The following is an 18,561-nucleotide window of genomic DNA, read 5'->3' as shown; positions in this document are numbered from 1 at the left end:
TCTCCCAACGAGATTCAATTAATTGATAACAAGAGGCATCAAATTAATTTCTGGAGGATGTGAGATTCTGATGAAGGGAAATCTCATAGATGGGGATCGAGTGCGAGGCGGCGGGCAGCGCCCCCTCTAATCAGGCTCCGCTGCCTAATTGGGGAGGAGACTTGCCTGGGCCGCGGGGTCGGCTGCCCCACGCTCCACAGCGCCCCTTTCCGGCAGGACACGCGGAGGCAGTGAGCTCTGGATGCGTGGAACAAAGGGGGCTGGTCTCCTCTCACCCAACGCCCAACTCCCTCCTCCCCACCACCAGCCCACAGCTGCGGGAAGGGCGGGGGCAAGCAGGGGCAAGTGTGGGTGCTCCCTCACCAACTGCACAGTTATGAAAACCAGGGCCCAGAGAGAAGACTGTCATGCCTAAGGTCTCAGAGGGAATGAGGAAGCTGGTAGCAGTGCGCTTACTGGTGCCCCTCAAGGGTGAGTCCCAGACCCACGCGACCCAGACGGAAGAAGTCATCCCCAAGCTCAAGGAGGTCAGCACACAGAGACCCTCCCTGTAGCTAAAAGATAGAGGCCACCCGCCCCCTCTTCCAGAGTTCCCTGGACCCCCAAGCCCCCAGCATCTTAGGGCCGAAGACACCCGGCGCATGCGCTTCCCGCACCTCGCAAAGATGCGCTCACGGAGGCTCAGGGTAACACTGTCCGAGCTAGCAAACCAGAGCGGGTGCCCTCAGCTGCGGGGCGAGGACTGGGAGCCCTTGCTCTCCTGAGAACCCCGGAGGCTTCCTAAAGGAAGGATTCTCCCAAGTGGACCAACCGTGCACCCTCAACATCCGACCTTCGCAAGTGCCTCTGTGCCTCCGGCTCCAACCCAGAGATGTGGAAGCCTCCAGAGGCACTGCGCCCAAGCACTTACAGTAGCCGCCGCTCCCTCGGTCTCCTGCAAATCCTGAGTTCCCATCTCTCCCCCAAATTCTCCTCAGCTGCGCCCGCCCTTTTCTTTCAGGGTGTGATACACATCTGCCCAAAGAACCCCCTGAAGGAGTGCAAGGAGAAAGTATATGCTACCCTCTTTTGGACCAACTTCTTTCGGCCCGGGTCTCCTGGAAGCCTGAGCTCCAGAGCTGGGGAAACGAATCCCAGGGAGCCCGCCCTCCAGCACACCCGGCTGAAGAAACAAGAACAGAAGCCCCTTCACCAGCCCACGGGCCAGTTTCCCTTCACACAGCTCAGCCCTCCTGAAGGCTCTCAGGGCCAGCACCTGCATCCTGTGCCGGCTGCGGAGTGCGAGGACCAGAGCCTGCCTCCAGCCACCAGAACATATGGGAAAGATCCTCACTGGGGCACTTGCTCCATTTCTGATTTTCCAAGTTGTAAGCGAGCCACCTCTTATTAAACCTCTTCACCTAGACTCCTGCGGGCCATTGCACACAGCGATGGCTCCACAATGTTTGTGGAATGGAGAGGAGGAGTCCCGGTCTCCATGCCCGGATCCACCCTGCCCTCCTGTCGCCACCATTTGTCCCTCCTCCGTTGCTGGTGGGAATTCTGGGTAATTTCCACCCGCTGACCCTGCCTACCTTGAACAAATGCAGAGGGTCACTAGTCTACACACCTCACTTTGTTACTGTCTGAGGAAAAACCATCTCCCCTCCCCTCCCTCCCATTTGCACCATAGCCCAGGTCAGGTGCCATCAGAAACTCCAAGTGGGAGAGAGGACTTTCCCCATGCCCTGCACCACCAATGACTCCACACACCCTCAGGTCCCAGCTTGGGAGGCTTCAGCTGGGCAGAGGGTGGGGCCTGGGGAGGCGGGCAGAGCTGCTGGGATTTGGGGAACAGGCTGCATGGCTATGACCAGGGCTGGGGAGAAGAAAGGCACCGGGCTGCACTGGAGCAAGGGACAGCCAGGTAAAGATCCCAGGAGGAGGCATCCTGGGACAAGGAACAAAGGAAGGAAGGGCATCAGCCTGGCCCCGGCTTGAATGGCTCACTCCTTTGAGGGACCAGATGCTTTGACTCTATGGCTCAGTGCCCTATGGCCTTGTCCAAATGGGCACCTTTTGTGCTAGGAGCTCTTGATTTCTAGCTCAGGCAGGCATGCCCCGAGTCCAGGCTCTGCACAGGGCCCACGAAACGCCGTCTCACAAGACCACTGCATCTGCAAGCCTCAGGGTTTGGAGTAGAGGGTTCCTGCTGTAATCCCAGCAGGGCAGAACTGGCTGTGGGTGAAGGTGTGCATTTCCATGGAGAATCCAGGAAGGCAATGTTGAAAGAGGCAGAAACTTCACACTCAAGGAAAGTTTCTTTTTGCTTCTTTAAGATGATCCATCCAGCAGTAGGTCCCAGATTGATCTGAGACTGCCTGCCAAACTTGTCTTCCATAACGCTGCATAAGCCAGGGTTCCAAACCATAGAAAGTCTCCCTTTTTTTTTTTTTTTTAAATTTATTTATTTATTTATTTTTGGCTGTGTTGGGTCTTCGTTTCTGTGCGAGGGCTTTCTCCAGTTGCAGAGAGCGGGGGCCACTCTTCACCGCGGTGCACGGGCCTCTCACTGTCGTGGCCCCTCCCGCTGCAGAGCACAGGCTCCAGACGCGCAGACTCAGTAGTTGTGGCTCACGGGCCTAGCCGCTCCGCGGCATGTGGGATCTTCCCAGACCGGGGCTCGAACCCGTGTCCCCTGCATTGGCAGGCGGACTCCCAACCACTGCACCACCAGGGAAGCCCGAAAGTCTCCCTTTTTGGAGAAAGGTGGTGCCAGCCATTTTCCCTCCTCTGTGTTCTAGGGAATTATCCCTCCCGTTTCTGTTTCCATGAGCACCTTAGGATGTTGTGGGGAGGGGGGATGACTGGACCTTCCAGGGTCACGTGCAGGTGGGAAATGCCAAGTTCTGAGCCCAGACCTTCCTTTAAAGGGAAGACAGGAGGAGGAAACCCAGCCTTCTCGTTGGAGAGCTGAGGGGATGCAGGCCTGAGCTTTTGAAGGAGGGATGGGGAGTGGCAGGCCCTCCCATCCCTTCCTTTCTCCCTTCCCCACAGCAGAGGCTCAAGCCCTACCAGTTACACTGGGAGTCCTAGGAGCCCCACATGTTAGTCCCAGCCCTACCACTAACTAACTGTGTGACCTCAGACAAGTTGCTTCTTCTCTCTGGGCTTCATTTTCCCAATCCCTAAAATGGAGATTAATTTCCAGTATTCAGGGGCTTCCCTGGTGGCGCAGGGGTTGGGAGTCTGCCTGCCAATGCAGGGGACACGGGTTTGAGCCCTGGTCTGGGAAGATCCCACATGCCGCGGAGCAACTAAGCCTGTGAGCCACAACTACTGAGCCTGCGCGTCTGGAGCCTGTGCTCCGCAACGGGAGAGGCCGCGACACTGACAGGCCCGCGCACCGCAATGAAGAGTGGCCCCAGCTCGCTGCAACTGGAGAAAGCCCTCGCACAGAAACGAAGACCCAACACAGCCAAAAATAAATATAAATAAATAAATAAATAAATTTATTTTTTAAAAAAATTTCCAGTATTCAGTCCAGCATGTGGCCTGGCAGTGCTGGGAATCTAATAATAAAAGCTACCCCTTGGTCAGTACTACCCTGTGCCAGGCACTATGCTAGGTACTTTACATCTGTTCTTCCATCCTACTCCCAAACAGGCTCTAAACGGCTATCATTGACCTACTTTACACATAAGAAAACTGAGGTTCGAAGAGCTTAACTAAGTTCTCCAGAGACCCATCACCACTGGCAAGTTCCAAAGGCTTCTCCCCTGTGACCCATGTTCTGCCCTGGGGAGGCCTGAGTTCCTTGCCCTGGGTTCCAGAGTTCTGGAACCAAGTCATAGGAAGTCATTTCAGCCATCGGAGCCTCAGAATCCTGTCAAAAACAGTGCCTGCCCTGCCTTGGTCTGGGAAGCTGGGAGATTTTGAAAGGAAACTGTGCGGAGCTCCTTGGATGGAAGAAATTATTACTTTGCACAGTTTGGGTTATCAGAAAAGTAAAGACATTGTGCCTGCTTGGGATGGGCATGGAGGGGTTTGCATTTCAGCTGGAGAGACAGGAAAGCCACCAAGGCAGTGGGGCAGCAAAGGATTAGGATGTAGGGAAGGAGGGTGCAGCTACTCCAGGTGTGGCAGATCAGGGAAGCCTTCTTGGGGAGATGGCCCTTCCCCCCTTGCACCTCATACCTTTCCTCTGAAACAGACACCCTGCTCCCACCCTCCTCTCTCTAATGTGATATCTTATCTGCCTCTCCTACCCTGACAATGTGCAGACCCCAGCCTTCACTGCTTGGGCACACCAGTGCCCAGCCTGGGACCTGCCCAGACAGAGTAGGGGCTCAGCAAACCTTTGGGGAATTAACGGATTAAAGGATCCCCCCTCCTTTCCTGCCCCTAAGGAAGAGGTGTGTTTGGAGTAGGGGCCCAGCAGGATATGCACATTCCTGGCAAGAAGGGATCTACCTGCCAGCAGCCAGAAAGGAAGTTTCTGGCTAAAGGCACAGGAAAGGAGGTGGGGTAGGGATGTCTAGGTGTGAGAATGGTACCTACACAGAAAGGGACAGGGACAGGTCCTTTTTCAAGTTAGGCCCAACCTGCCCTCCCCCACCCCCCAGCACTGGTGTCAGGCCTTTCTCCCCACAGGGCTCAAGGGTTCACCAACTCCGTAACTCCTGCAAAACCTGCTCAGGACTGGGAGAAGGACAGAAAACCCCACCCAGGGGCCCAGCACTTAGTGCCAGGAGAGAAGGTTCCCATGGTCCCCCCAAGTTTAGTGCCAAGACTGGGATGGGGCTAAGGTAGTGGGGGGGGATCCAGGAGAGATTCACATCTTACAGGGGTCCTGAGTTGGCGGGGAGCACTCTCTAGAGCCACCTCCTCCCCCTGCCACGTTGCCCCACTGATGAGAGGAGGAGTGACGCCAAATGGGGAGCCCCACGAGACACAGCCCTGCTTTTGAGAGGCTCAGATCTAAGGATGCCAGAGCGAGCAAGCTGTCCAGGTGCCCCACAGCACAGTCCCAGGACCCTCCCTCCCTCCTGCCAGGTGACAAAGAGCCCCAGAACCCAGGCAAGACAAAATTAAAACAAAAATAAAAACAAAATAAGCCTGCAGATTTCCCATCCCCTGCAGCGGTTTTCTGCCAGGTTGGGCAGGGGTTGTCTGGGGCAGGGGCTGTCTGAGGTGGGTGGTTCTCCTTAGGGCAGCTGGGGCCTGGCCAATTTGTTGGGCCTTCAGCCCCTGCAACCACCCACTAGCTCACCAGGAGGGTCATCGGTTTGAAATGCCCAGCGCCAGCAGCGCTCAGTCCCAGAAGTGAGCTTCTGGGTTCAAATTCTTGATGTCGAGGTCTCCATTACCCACTGTGTTCCACAGTGGGACTGGTCAGACCCTCCCATGGCTACAGGCGGTACAGATGATCCCACAGCTCCTTCCTTCTGGGTGGGAGAAGGGGGCACCCAGGTGAGCCTCCAGCTCTGACCTTAGCTGCCTCTCAAACTGCGCTCCCAAGGTCCTCAATCCCAGACCCAACACAGTTCGCCCTGGGACAATCCAGGCGTGTGCTTTTAACACGGGATGAAGATGCTGAAGTTCAAGTGAAAACCCGTATTGGCCAAAATGCTCCCGGGCTTTCTCAGCAACCACGGGGATGACAGCTTCAGACTTGGGTTTTCTCTTCCGGGCACCCCACCTCCAACCCCTGCTCCAGGCTCCGGGGTCAATCAGCAGGGAGACCCGGCGCTGGGGTGCCAGACACGCGGTGATCTCCCGACGCCTTAAACCCCAAGCACGGAGTGAGCGAGGAAATCAGTCAGGCGGGGAATGGCAAGAGAGGCCGGCGGTGCAAAGGGACGAGCCGGGTGTTCTAAGGGCTCAGGGTCTCCGCGTTCCCGTATCCTCTTCCCCTAACCTAGACAATCCGAGTGAGACGCCGATGTGTTCACGAGGTCGCCCCAGTTGGAAAGAAGGAATCCGCAGCCGTCAGGGCCTCTGACTCAGAATCCGCCTCCCGCGAAATCGCATGGTCCTTTGCCGGGGAGGCCGGGACCCCAGGTCGCTCAGGGCTCCCCGCATTCTAGCGCCTCGAGCTGTAGCCGGGCTCAGCTCAAGTTAGTTAGTTTGGCGTTGATGGGGAGCGCAAGACTCGAGCGCTGCCGAGGTGACCGCCTCTCAAAGAGAGGTGTCTGCCAGGGGGCTGTCCAGGGGAGAGGCCACAGTCCTGGATCTGAGGTGGGTCTTGCTTGGTTATCCCGGGGCACTCTTCCCTGGCGGCCTCCGAACGCTGCTGCCGCCCTAACTCCCCACTACACGGTGAGGCGGGGCTCTCCCCAAATGGGGTGAATGAAGATATCGGCCGGGTCAACCTCCCACCCTCCAGCACCGGCGCACAAAATCACAAGAGGCCGTTTCCAGACGCTCTCAAGTCCCCAAGAAGTTTTCCGCTCTACCTCCCAGCCGACCCAGGTATGGCGGAAAGGCGTTGACTGGCCCCGGAACCTCCGAGGTGCGACCCCAGCAAACCAAGTCCCCTCCTCACCTAAGGCGACGCGTTGGATAGAACCCCGGTGCCCCCCCGCCATCTATCTGCCTCCGGCGCGTCTTGGGGAGTCCTGGACAGACTGGGGTTGGGGGAGCCCACTTCACCACTTCCCTCCCCGGCTCAGGAAAGTCCGGGCTGGGAAATACTCTTTGTCTGACTGGGGGCGGGGGGGTGGTCGCGCCCCCAGACACCCCATTCCCCGCGGCCAGGCCGGGAGGAGGCCGGTCCTAGATTCTTGGGGGGAGGGCGGGCCTTAGTAGCCTTTCCAGCCCCCCCAACCCCTGCCGACCTCCTCTGTCCGCCCCCCCGGCGCCGCGCCGTAGCCCCCACCTGTTCCCCAGGCAGCTCCGGGCCGCAGGGGCCTGAGCCGGGGCGGGGTGGGTGTCGCGGCTGTGCTGGGTCAGGGCGCCGCAGCCGGCCCCGGCTGGAACAAAGTGCGCCGGCCTGGGCCCGGCTCCTCCCGGCGCGTCTCCGGCGGGCAGTTTGCAAACACAAAGTGAGCCAGTGAGCGGGCGAGAGAGTGCGCGGGCGAGGGAGTTGGTCTGGTCGCCGGCCCAGCCCCCACCCGCGTCCCCGAGCTCGGCCAGCCACCTACCTGTCCGGCCCGGCCGCTCCGTGCGGGCTCCGGCCCGTCAGCCCGCGCGGGGCATGGGGCTCGCTCCGGTCGCCGCCCGGGCCCGCCGCCGCCCGCTGGGACTGCCCCTCCGCGCCGCTCGGCGCCGCGCAGCTCCCGGGCGTCCTCCCTCCGCGCCGCGCCGGCCGGCCGCCGCGCGCCCTACCCTCGCCGGGGCATCACACTTTGGGGGCAGCTCGGCTTGCTCCGGCTGTGCTCCTCCTTCCCGATCCTCCCGCGACGCTTGTTCGCTCGCTCGGGCGCCGGGGCTCCGGGACCCCGGCGTCCCCGCCCCCGGCCCAGCCCTGGTTCCGGCCCGGGCTCCTCCCCGCCGCGCCGCCGCCGCCTGCGCCGCGCCCTCCTCGCGGGCTGGGGGCTACGTCCCGGCCACCGGCCGCACAGTCCGGTCCGCAGGGGCGGCCGGCTCCGGACTCCGAGGGGCTGCGACTGAGCCCGGGCAGCGAGTGGCTGCTAGCGGGCGGCGCGCGGGCGGGGCGGGAGGGGGCGGGGAGGAGGGGGAAGGAGGGAGCGCGCGGAGAGCGAAGGAGGAGGGAGCGAGCGAGCGAGCAGCGGAGGGAGGGAGACCAACTTCTAGCGCTACCATAATTCACCTAAAGCAGGTGCAGCAACTTTCACCCTGCCCGGCAGCCAAGTCGTGAGCGAGAGGAGACCACGTGGACCAAACTTTAGGGGAAGAAAAAGTGGGGACGTGGGGAGAAGACGTAGGGCTGCGATCCTGTAAAAAGGGGGGGAGGTGGAGAGACCCCAGGGATTCACCCTGGCCTTGCGAATCCCTTGGCGCGCTTTGCAAACCCCAGCTTTTCCCTGGAGTCTGGAGGTACTGCCAAGCCCTGCTCCCACACGGTTCATTGGTTCCCGGCGGGCTGCGCCCTATGCAGGGAGGGGCCGGGGGGCCCAGAGCCCGGAGCCGGCGTCCTTCCTCCTCTCCCTTCTGCGCCCCACTGCGTGGGGCTGGGGGTGGGCTTTTGAACCGGGGGGTGGGGGAGGTGGGAAGGCTCCTTCTGGGCTTTGTGAACGCTCACCCCGGGCGCGCACCGCCTCCCTCTCCGGAAGGGGAATTTCCCATAAAGTGCTCTGCGAACCGGTGAAGAAAGGGCCCAAAGCCGGATCCACGCGGGCAGAGCGGAGTGCAAAGTAGAAGCAATTATCCGGACAAATTAGATTGTAAACAAAGCTCAACGTCTTTTGCCTGAGGGCGGGGGAAGGTGCGGGGAGGAATCGGAGGGATTGTGGCGGTAGCCAAGGTGTGTATTTGGGTTGGGAGGGGGAAGTCTGGATGAGGAAAGGCCCCAGATCCAAGGGGGAGGGCTGTGCTGGTAGCAGGCGCTCCACTCAGAGACCCGTGGAAACCTGAATAAATCCTCCCCCCGCCTTCCACCCCCAGAACATCTCAGGTCTGGTTCTGTGTGTTGCAGTGGGCAGAGGTGAGGGACACCTCAGGGGCTGTCAAGGAGTGACATGGCCATGACCAAGGGAGGACCCTGCTGTGGGAGGAGGGCAGGAAGGCAGTGGCTCTAGAAGGCTCTCCTGTCCCAAATCGCCTGAGGCAGGTGGAGATGGGCAGACACAGGATGTTCTTGTGGAATGTGAGCTGGGGGTGCTTCAGGGATTGGAGCTTAGGGTATGCCAGGGCTGTGGCCTGGGGAGAGAGGATTTCTTGGAAGAGAAGCCTTTCCATTGGGGCTTGGAAGAAAAAGAGAGGAGGCTCCCCCTCGGTTTCTCCATCCCTTATTCCATCCCTTTTCTGTGGGTGCAAATAGCCAGAAGGAGCTGTAATGTCAGTGCTATCTGTCCAGGTCTAGATCCTATGTATTGCCCTACACAGGGCAGGTGTGACAAGCATATTCAGCTTCTGCTGGAGCATTTCAAATAGCTAGGTGTGAAATTGTTGGGAGGAGGACCCTAAGCACCATTTATGTGGATGCCACAGGGTCCTTTCCAGTGTAGCAAGAGCAGAAGCAGTAAGAATAAAATAACCACAGCTAACCTTTGAGTCGTACCACATGCCAGGCATAGGACTCATTTCATCTTCACAATAACCCTATAAGTAGATAGTACTATTACCTCCATTTTACAAAAAGGTTAAGTCCAGGCTTACCTGGCTGGTAAGTGATGAAGCAGGATTTCAACCAGAGCTACTTCTGTGAGGCCTTTAAAGCAGCACTGCCTGCTTGTGGGTTACCTGAGGAGTATAGTTTGGGAGAAAGGAAGCCTTTGGTGGTGCGACTCTATTTATTTTCTATGGAGAGTCAGCGCTGGTGGGAGTCAGGGTGTGTGGACAGGCCTGGGCATGGCCTGGAATTGGCAGGTTCTTGTGTAAGCCCAGCTGGATTATGACCACGCCATGCCCCTCAGGTCTCCTTTCCATCCGTCCTGCAGAGGCTTCAGGTCAGGCAAGAACTAGGGACTTTCAATACAAAAGAAGGAATGAGGTGACCTCAAGTGGGCTTCTCTGGCTGGCTCTCATGCCCACTGCATCCTTTCCCATCACCTTCCTGCGGCAGCCCTCCATACCTCACACGTGGATTCACGTGCCCAAAGGGATTTCCCTAGGAAATGCTTTGGCTTTCACTTCAGTTTACCCTCATCTCCAGGCCAGTTCAGTTCCCAGCACCCTGTGAGTCACAGTGGGGGGCCCAAGGGAGGCAAAAGATCCTGTCTGGGCCTCACCTAAAGGGCATTTTAATGAGGAAACAAAGCCTCAACGGGGAGAAGTCTCACAAACAGAATGTTGAGCATAAAACCAAAGAAAGATACAGAACACGCACCCCAAAATTAAAGCAGCCAGTCCAAAGCCCTTCCTTCTGATGCAGGACCTCTAGGAGAAGGTTCAAAAAAGTGGCCCTTGGCTCCTGAACCAGAGTGCCTGGGAACAGGCAGGAGGGTCCTCTTTCTGCCCTTGTTCCTTCAAAAGGTCTAGGCTGTGGTGTGGCAAGAACCAGGGCCCATGGCCTGTCCTACTACGGAGGCCATGGTTAAGAGCACAGAGACTGGAGTGAGACAACCTAGGGTTGAACTTCAGTGTCTGTCACTTACCAACTGTGTGATCCGGGCAAGTTACAGGATGGAGCCAGTTTCCTCACCCACGACATTGGGAGAATGCCTCCTGGGGGGTTGGGAGGGTAGCATGAAAAAGCCTGGGCAAAGCATCTAGCTCTGTGACCTGTTCATCAGATACTTTCCATAAACACTCATTTTCCGTTTTGTGAGCTCCAGTTTCCTCACCTAAAAATGAGAATACTGACTTCACAAAACTGCAAATCATACATTCATCTGCAGTTGATACTTAGTAAGTGCCTGCTGTGTGTCAGGCACTTGATTCACGTGCTATTCGGCTGCATCACCCCTGGCATAGTGGCTTTTCTCATTTTACAGTGAGGTACTCAAGCTCAGAGAGGTAAGGCAACTTGCCCCAGGTCACACAGCTAGAAGATGGTGCAGCAAGGACTAACTCACAGGTCTTCCTGCTCTGAAGAGTTGCCCTTTCCCAGGGTCAGCTGCCTCCCTGTTGTGGGGATGTTAGTGGGTTAGCGGGTGAGCTTGTTCTTAGTACCAGGCCTGGCACTGGGTGTGTGTGTGTGTGTGTCCAGAAACATTAGTCAGTCCTTTTATTCCCACAGTCCCAACACATCTAGACCCAGGTATTTTATGTTTCCAGTCATCCGATTGCTTGAATTTTACTTCTTTTCCCTCTTCAAAACCTTTTTTTAAGGGAATTCCCTGGTGGTCCAGTGGTTAAGACTCAGTGCTTTCACTGCCATGGGCCCGGGTTCCATCCCTGGTCGGGAAACTAAGATCCCACAAGCCATGTGGCGTGGCCAAAAAAAAAAAAAGTCAAAAAAACCAAACCGTTTTTTAGTTAATTAAGGAATAAAACTTTACCAGCATGATGTAGTGGCTCAACACCTAAGTATATACCAACAGAAATGCATAATGTGTTCACTGAAAGACACTAGAATGGTCTTAGCGGCCATTCTACAAATAGCCATCAACAGTGGAATGGGTGAATAAATGCTGGTATTCTCATGCATGGGCTAGTACTTGGTAATGAGAATGAACAGGCCATTGCCACACACAGCAACGGGGAGAAGTCCCACAAACAGAATGTTGAGCATAAAAGCCAGTCGTGAGAGAGAAATTCCACTTATCTGAAATTCAAAAATCGGTCAAACAAAATCGAGGTGTTAGAACTCAGGAGAGCGGCTACTCTAGGCAGGAGAGTAAGTAGGGGTTCCTGGGGGACTGGGAATGTTCTGTATTTTTTGAATTTGGGATTTGGTTACATGGGTGTGTTCACTTTGTGACAATTGAGCTGGCGTACACTTATGATTTGTGCACCTTTCTTTATGCTTTAAAAAAAAAAAAGCAGGGGCTTCCCTGGTGGTGCAGTGGTTGAGAATCTGCCTGCCAATGCAGGGGACACGGGTTCGAGCCCTGGTCTGGGAAGATCCCACATGCCACGGAGCAACTGGGCCCGTGAGCCACAACTACTGAGCCTGCGCGTCTGGAGCCTGTGCCCCGCAACGGGAGGGGCCGCGATAGTGAAAGGCCCGCGCACCGCGATGAAGAGTGGCCCCCACTTGCCGCAACTAGAGAAAGCCCTCACACGAAAGAAATTAAAAAAAAAAAAAATTAAAAAAAAAAAAGCCTACAAATTGTTGCTGATAAAGTTGAGAACCTTCCATATCCTTCCCTCCCTTTCTCCATCCTTCCCTTGCCAGAGGTAGCCAGTTTCCAGAAGCTGGGAGGTAGCCTTCCCAAGTAAGTTTTACACTCTTAAACATTTAGTGTGGCTTGGGTGTCTCGAAATTTTAAATAAAAACTATCCTTCTGCTCCTTGCTTTTACTATTTATTGGTGGTATTATTTACTAAATTTCGTGTTGCTGAGATTAATCAGGTTTGCTATGTGCATCTCTAGGTCATTAATTGAAAAGGCTTGCGTTCTATCACATCAGTGCACTGCCATTTCTTTACCCAGCCTCCCAGTGATGGACGGTTGGGTTGTTTCCAACGTTTGGCTGTTGTGGTCACACTGCAGTGGGCTTCCTTCTGAACAGCGTCTCTCCACCCACCCACCCAGGGCCTTCTGCTTCTCTCTCCTCCTTTGCCTCCTGCTCAGTCAAGCTGACCCCCTTTCCCTTTGTGGTTCCTCCACTCTGGCATCTTCTCCCCTCCCCATCTCCCAGCTGCCCCTCCCCACCCTGCTTCCCAATCTTTCTGACTCAGAAAGACCCAGGATCTGTGCTGGGTGGAGGTGGGGGAGGGATGGAAGGGGGTAGCCTCATTCTTTGCCACAAAGGCCCCTGTTCTCCAAGATAAATGACGATTTTAACAAAGAAATATTTCACTAAGGGTTGGTATCTTAATGAACTGTGCCAGGAACCTCTAAGGCACTCTCCAGACTCTCCCCCTTTTTAAGGGGGGCTCCTGCTCTTGAGGGGAGGCTTATCAGTTTACCATATTGCCCTGAGTAGAGGACCATGCAGTGTGGAGAGCTGTCCCTGGGGGCTGTGGAGGAGGGGAGGGCACCCAGGCCCGGGGGTGGGGCCTGGTACCCCTCTTGGTGGCAGGTGCTGGGCCCTGGGAGTTGTTTACAGACCTCACTTTTAGGGCCTCAGAGACTCAGGCCTTGTCCACGGGGTGGTGGGCATGGGACTCCAGGCTGATTGGTGGAAAATCATTCATTAAGGATCGGGAAATTAACAATAACCTGACAAGCAGTGAACAATTTTCCATCAGTTAGAACACAGTGTCTTTGGGTGAAATGAGACCCCCTCCGTGGAGGGATTTCCGAGCAAGGAGAGAGCAGGACACAGGCAGGGATGGGCCAAGAGAGCAGACTCAGCGCCCTTTCCCTATCCCATGCATCACACCCAGCCATTCACCAAGGCGGGGGTGGGGGTGGGGGTGGGGGGGGTGGGGGGAGGCCCTGCCCAGGGACAAGGAAAGGCCAAGCAGGGGCACAGAGAGGAGAGCCCCTTCTCCCTTCATGCGGTTCATCCTTCAAGAGCTACCCGAAGTCTTCCTTCCTCAGAAAAACGCTTGGATTTAAATCCCAGTTCTGTCGCTTTCTATCTTGAAACCCTGAAGCAGGAGGGCTTAATCTCAGTTTCTTCAACTGCAGAAGAGGGAGAAAGATGAGGGTCCAGCGGAGGTGGTGAGTGAGTGAGTGAGTGTAACACCTGTAGGGTCCTCCATCCGGGGAGGCATCTCCTAGCTCAGAGCCATGATCATTATCTCTTGATCACTCCAGCCCACTTCCACCTCTTTCCGGCTCCTCCTTAGCAGGCTCTTGTTGATTTCACAATGTGTTGTTGGCTAACTTTTATTTCATAAGCACCAAGTAACTTTTAATACATTGTATTGTTTGTGCACTGTTTAACCATGTATGCCTCATCTCTCTAACTAGATAATAAACTGAGGTCGGGGCCCATGATTTTAGTCATTTTGGGATTTCCTCTTGCACCCAGCCCAGTGTGCTTTGCACAGTAAATGCACGTTGAATTGGTTTGATTGTAATTTGATACTTAGTTAAAAAAAATAGCCTGACACCTCAGGACAAGTTGGTGCCCTGCAGGTAACAGTGAGGGGGGCTGGGGCGGGGGGTTGCGGAATTTTAGGAGCTATGCAGTAAAACTGTGTCTTCAATGATCGGAGGGAAAGAGCTGGGGGTCAAGGTGGGGACTTGGATGGAAAATGGGACAAGGCGGCACCCTCACTCCCTCGGGGCTGTCGCCTCCTGCCAGAGGGCTGTGCCCCCCATTCTTCTCATCACTGCTTCCTGCACCTTTTCTGCTCGTCCGCGGGGGATGCCTTCAGAACTCTGCGCTCAGCAAGGGAAGCATTCCTTCCTCAGGGAACCTGGAAGGCCTGCGTTTTGGGGTCTCGGCCAGTGGCACTGGAGGGTGAGGTGGGATGTGAAGGAGGAAAGTCAAAGCCAAGGTGGCCTCACACTGGAAATAGCTACCACCTATTGAGCATCTACTGTATACCAGGCACTTTTCATCTGTATCTCTGATCTCCACAGTAGTCCTAATGTTTGATTCTTTTGTTTGTTTATTTTTAAAGAGAAAGCAGTGCCCCAAATGGCAGAGGCAATCGAAGTAGGGTGGATATAAGGGGAGAGAAGAGAGAGTCTTTCTATGTCTCTGACTGTGTGTGGTGTCTGGCGAGGCCTGTGGAGTGGGGCTCACACACTCTCCTGGGCTTCTTCACGCTGATTTGAGTCCATTCCGTGCTGGGCCTGGACTCCAGCGCCCACCCCCTTCCCAGTTCTCTTGCACCCTCTCTTCTTTCTGGCCTTCTCTCTACCAGATCCCTCTGCTCTTGACCCCTGGCCCTCCATCTCCAAAGACCTCTCTCATGGTTGCTGGGCAGCAGGAAGTCCCTGGAACCAGGCATCTGAGGGCTGGAGTGAGGCTGGATCTTGATTAGAGAAGAACCAACTGTGCGCCGGTCCCTGTGTTAAGCACTCTTCATTCATGACGTCATTTCATGACGTCATTTCACCTCCCACCAGCCCTCTGAGATGATATAGCAGATGCCCTGTCTGTGTGTCCTCAACCTGACCACTTATACCCCTGAGGCTTCCAATCACCTACCTGCCTATCTTTGCCTGAGGGCTTCCTCTGGGCATTGGACTCTGCTTTGCCACTATTGGGAGACCAGAAGTGCTGGGGAATGAACACCATCCAGGAGAGCCCTGCACCCATGACAGATGAGCACTGGTGTGTAAATAACTGAGGTGGGTGCTCTACATGCACTCACAGGGTTTCCCCAGCAGGACTGAGCCCACCCGAGGAGCTAGCTTGATAACCAACTTGACTGCTTTCCTTCCTTTCCTTATCTTACTTCCCCACTTCTCTACTGGTGTTTCCTTTACCTCCTACATCAACCATGTGTACTGGAGCAGTTGTCTCAGGACCTGCTTCTGGAGGAACCCAGCCTAAGTCAGGTGGATACCGTTATTATCCTCATTTTACAGATGACAAGACCAAAGCTCCGAGACATTGAAACTCACACACAGTTCCACAATTATGTAAGCGAAGTGCCTGCATTCACACCCTGGCTTGTTAGACAGCAGGATGTCCACTTCATCGCTCTCCTGTATGCCTTCTTGAAGGCCCTTCCCCTTCTGCCCCCAAAGTCTTGTTCAAGGCCATTCCCCCTGGTTTCCTGCCTTGAGAGGTAAGAGATGAAGAGCAGGGTGGGTCGGGGGTACACTGGCCGGAACTGGGGAGTGTTTCCAGGTCACCCAGCTCTCCCCGCCTCCCCGTGGGTCCCAGGCCAGTAGTCAGAGCCAGTTCTTGGATCTCAGACAGAAAGAGAAGCGATGAGCACCCGCAGGACTGGACATAGGATGAACAGAAAAAAGTGAATGCTACTTGGAGTGCTGGAAAAGGAGAGGACAGAGTCAGGGGTACATGGAGGGATGGACTCAGGGCTGAGGAAGCTTTCCAAGCCTTTGCGTTAACGAGGGCCTGTGATCGGACTTCCCTGCATGCAGCAGCCCCTGTAAAAGAGGAGCAGCCAGGGTGAGAGCTAGGAAAGGATTTCTTTTTTTTTCTTTTTTTTAATAATTTTTATTTTTATTAATTTATGGCTGTGTTGGGTCTTCGTTTCTGTGCGAGGGCTTTCTCTAGTTGTGGCAAGCGGGGGCCAGTCTTCATCGCGGTGCGCGGGCCTCTCACTATCGCTGCCTCTCTTGTTGCGGAGCACAGGCTCCAGACGCGCAGGCTCAGTAATTGCGGCTCACGGGCCCAGTTGCTCTGCGGTATGTGGGATCTTCCCAGACCAGGGCACGAACCCGTGTCTCCTGCATTGGCAGGCAGATTCTCAACCACTGCGCCACCAGGGAAGCCCCAGGAAAGGATTTCTTGATAGTGGAGTTTGCTCAGACTTGGGCTCTGGAAAGTCCCTTTCTGGGAACCTCAGGCCCAGGGGAGAAATCGGCCAGCATCTTCTATGAATGTGGAGATGGGCACAGCGTGGGGATGACCTGAGCCCCTCAAAGACAAAAGTTACACGGAGAGAACATCTTGCAATTTTCTACTTGGTTGGTTTTCACGACATCTTTGACTTAGTTTATGTTCTCCCAGAAGCAGACTCTGACGCAAGGATTCAAGCACGAGTTGGGAGTGGGAAAGTGGGGGGGGGGCTGGGCGGGGGGTGGGTGGTCAGGAGGCCCACATAGGGAGTGTTAGCATGTACTGTGAGTGAGAGGGGCGCAGGCCTGCTGGGGAACCCCAGAATATGTTTGAGGCATGCCTCAAGTTGTCCATATGATGGGGCAAGGAAGCTGGGGTATTTATCCACCAACTCCCTCTTTGCCATTGGTGGAGGGCTGCTTCTAGACACATTAACTCTCCAGCGCTTCCAGCTTGTCCTGAGTCTGAGCCAAGGGCGTCTCCATGGCCAGAAAAAAAAAAATAACCCTCAGGCAAAGGGCAGGTGTTGGCAGTAAGCAGCCTTCTCTGTTTGGAGGTAAGTGCTGAGAGACATAGGCAGAACGCCAGCACCTGCCACACTCTGCCCTGCTCCTTGACTTCTCCTTTCCATGTGCCTTTGTGAGCTTGTGTCACCTCCCTCTTAAACTCTTCGGGTTCTCAAGCCTTCAGCCTTGACCCATGGGTCTCCTCAAACTACATGTCCTCTTGGACAATCCCATGTACTCTCATGGGTTTAACTACCATCTGTGAGTTGGTCCAAGTACCATCACTTTCTTGGACTTGCTCCCACCCCCATGTCTGTGACCCTCCAGTGATGGCATACCCAACATATCCCAGACCCAAATCATTCAATATCATCTGTATCCAAAGACATGCCCCACCTCTGCATTTTCTCCCCAGTGGTGGCATCACAATCCACCCAGTCATGTAGAAACTATTAGAAGTCACCCCTTGACTCTCCCTAGCCCTTTCTTTCACATCCAATCAGTCACCAAGCCCTGTGGATGTGGTTTCCAGAATATTTCTCAGGGTCATTCCCTCTTCTCCATCCCCATTCCTACTGCCGTTGGCTGGACCCTCATCATCTTCTACCCGGGTTATTCCAGTAGCCTCCTAACTGACTCCCATTTCCAATCTGATCCCCTCCCCGTACCTCGTCCCAGTCCAGCCTCCACAGTGGTCAAAGAGTTCCACCTACAGTGCCAACTTGAACTTGTCATGCCTTGTTCAAGACCCATTCCCACAGGGCCAATTTCAAGTACGCCGGTCTGGTGCACAGGACGCAAGGTATCCTTTCTTGAACCTTCGATTCCATCCCTGGCCACTCCCAGCTCTGCCGCTTCGGTCTTGTGGCGTGTGCTGTGCTCTTTCCTCTCATGCCGTGTCCTCTGCTTGGAATACCTGTTCTTCCACTTGCTTTCACAGTTGACTTGAAGACCCAGCTTAGATGACACCTCTTCTCAGAAGTTTTCCTTGAATGCTCCGAGCTGGATTAGGCACTCTTCTTTTGTGCTCTTGTATTGGTGCAAGCATCAAAAAATTCACTGCAAATGGGCTTAAATAACAATAGTAATAGATTGACTTGTGTAACTGAAACATCAAGGGGTAGGGCTTGCTACAGGTGATGTGTGATCTAGGGGCTTAAAAAATGATGCCGTTGCAGTCTCTGCATTGCTAACTCTGCCTTACCCTGGGTGGGCTTCATTCTCAGAGTCCTTGGAGGCAGTCCTATAGCTTCAGACTCACATTCTGCCCAGTTCAGTCCAATGAACTGTTCAAGCAAATGCTGGCTTGTTGGGACCTGTCTAGGGATTTACTTGCCCCTCTCCAGACCAATCAAAATGTCCAAGGGCTTAGAACGTTCTACTTCAGCAGTTGGCAAACTCTGGCCAACTTGTTTCTGTAATGGCAGAGTTCAGTAGTGGAGGCAAAAGACCAGCAAACTTTTTCTGTAAAGGGATAGATAGTACATGTTTAGGCTTTGTGGGCTGAGGCAAAATCAAGGATATTATGTAGTGACAAGAGATATTATGCATAACAAGACAGAAAACAAATTTCCACAGAATTTTTATTGATGGAATTACAATAATAATTGAGTACTTTTTTTTTGTAATAAAAGGTCTACTAATTAGAAGAATGGGATTTTTTTGGTAAGGGTGGGAGAGATAACATTTTGCTTAATTGGAGTTCAGGAGTTCAAAGTTAATGCTCCTTACCATCAGATCGATGACAAATGTTCACCTGTAAAAATTATTCTTGGCACTTCCTGGTGGTCCAGCAGGTGAGACTCTGCGTTCCCAATGCAGGGGGCCCGGGTTCGATCCCTGGTCGGGGAACGAGATCCCTCATGCATGCTGCAATTAAGAAGCCCAACTGAGAGTCCTCATGCCACAACTCAGAAGTCCGCATGCCGCAACTAACGACCCCCATGCCGCAACGAAGATCCTGC

At 54.8% G+C, this 18,561-nt stretch overlaps 1 protein-coding gene across 2 annotated transcripts in view; it reads right to left on the bottom strand.

Annotated features, from left to right (window-relative positions):
- FOXP4 (forkhead box P4) overlaps nt 1-7,626 on the bottom strand; it is a 51,996-nt gene extending 44,370 nt beyond the window's left edge. For both annotated transcript variants that reach the window (XM_057555286.1, XM_057555287.1), the window contains exon 1: nt 7,125-7,626. The gene's annotated coding sequence lies outside the window, so the exon portion shown is untranslated. The remainder of the gene's footprint in view (nt 1-7,124) is intronic.
- Between the last annotated feature and the right edge of the window lie 10,935 nt (nt 7,627-18,561).

Source organism: Balaenoptera acutorostrata, chromosome 10, assembly GCF_949987535.1.
Source record: "Balaenoptera acutorostrata chromosome 10, mBalAcu1.1, whole genome shotgun sequence".
Classification (NCBI taxonomy): domain Eukaryota; kingdom Metazoa; phylum Chordata; class Mammalia; order Artiodactyla; family Balaenopteridae; genus Balaenoptera; species Balaenoptera acutorostrata.
The sequence above is the reverse complement of the archived record's forward strand: the minus strand, read 5'-3'. Positions and strand labels throughout refer to the sequence as shown.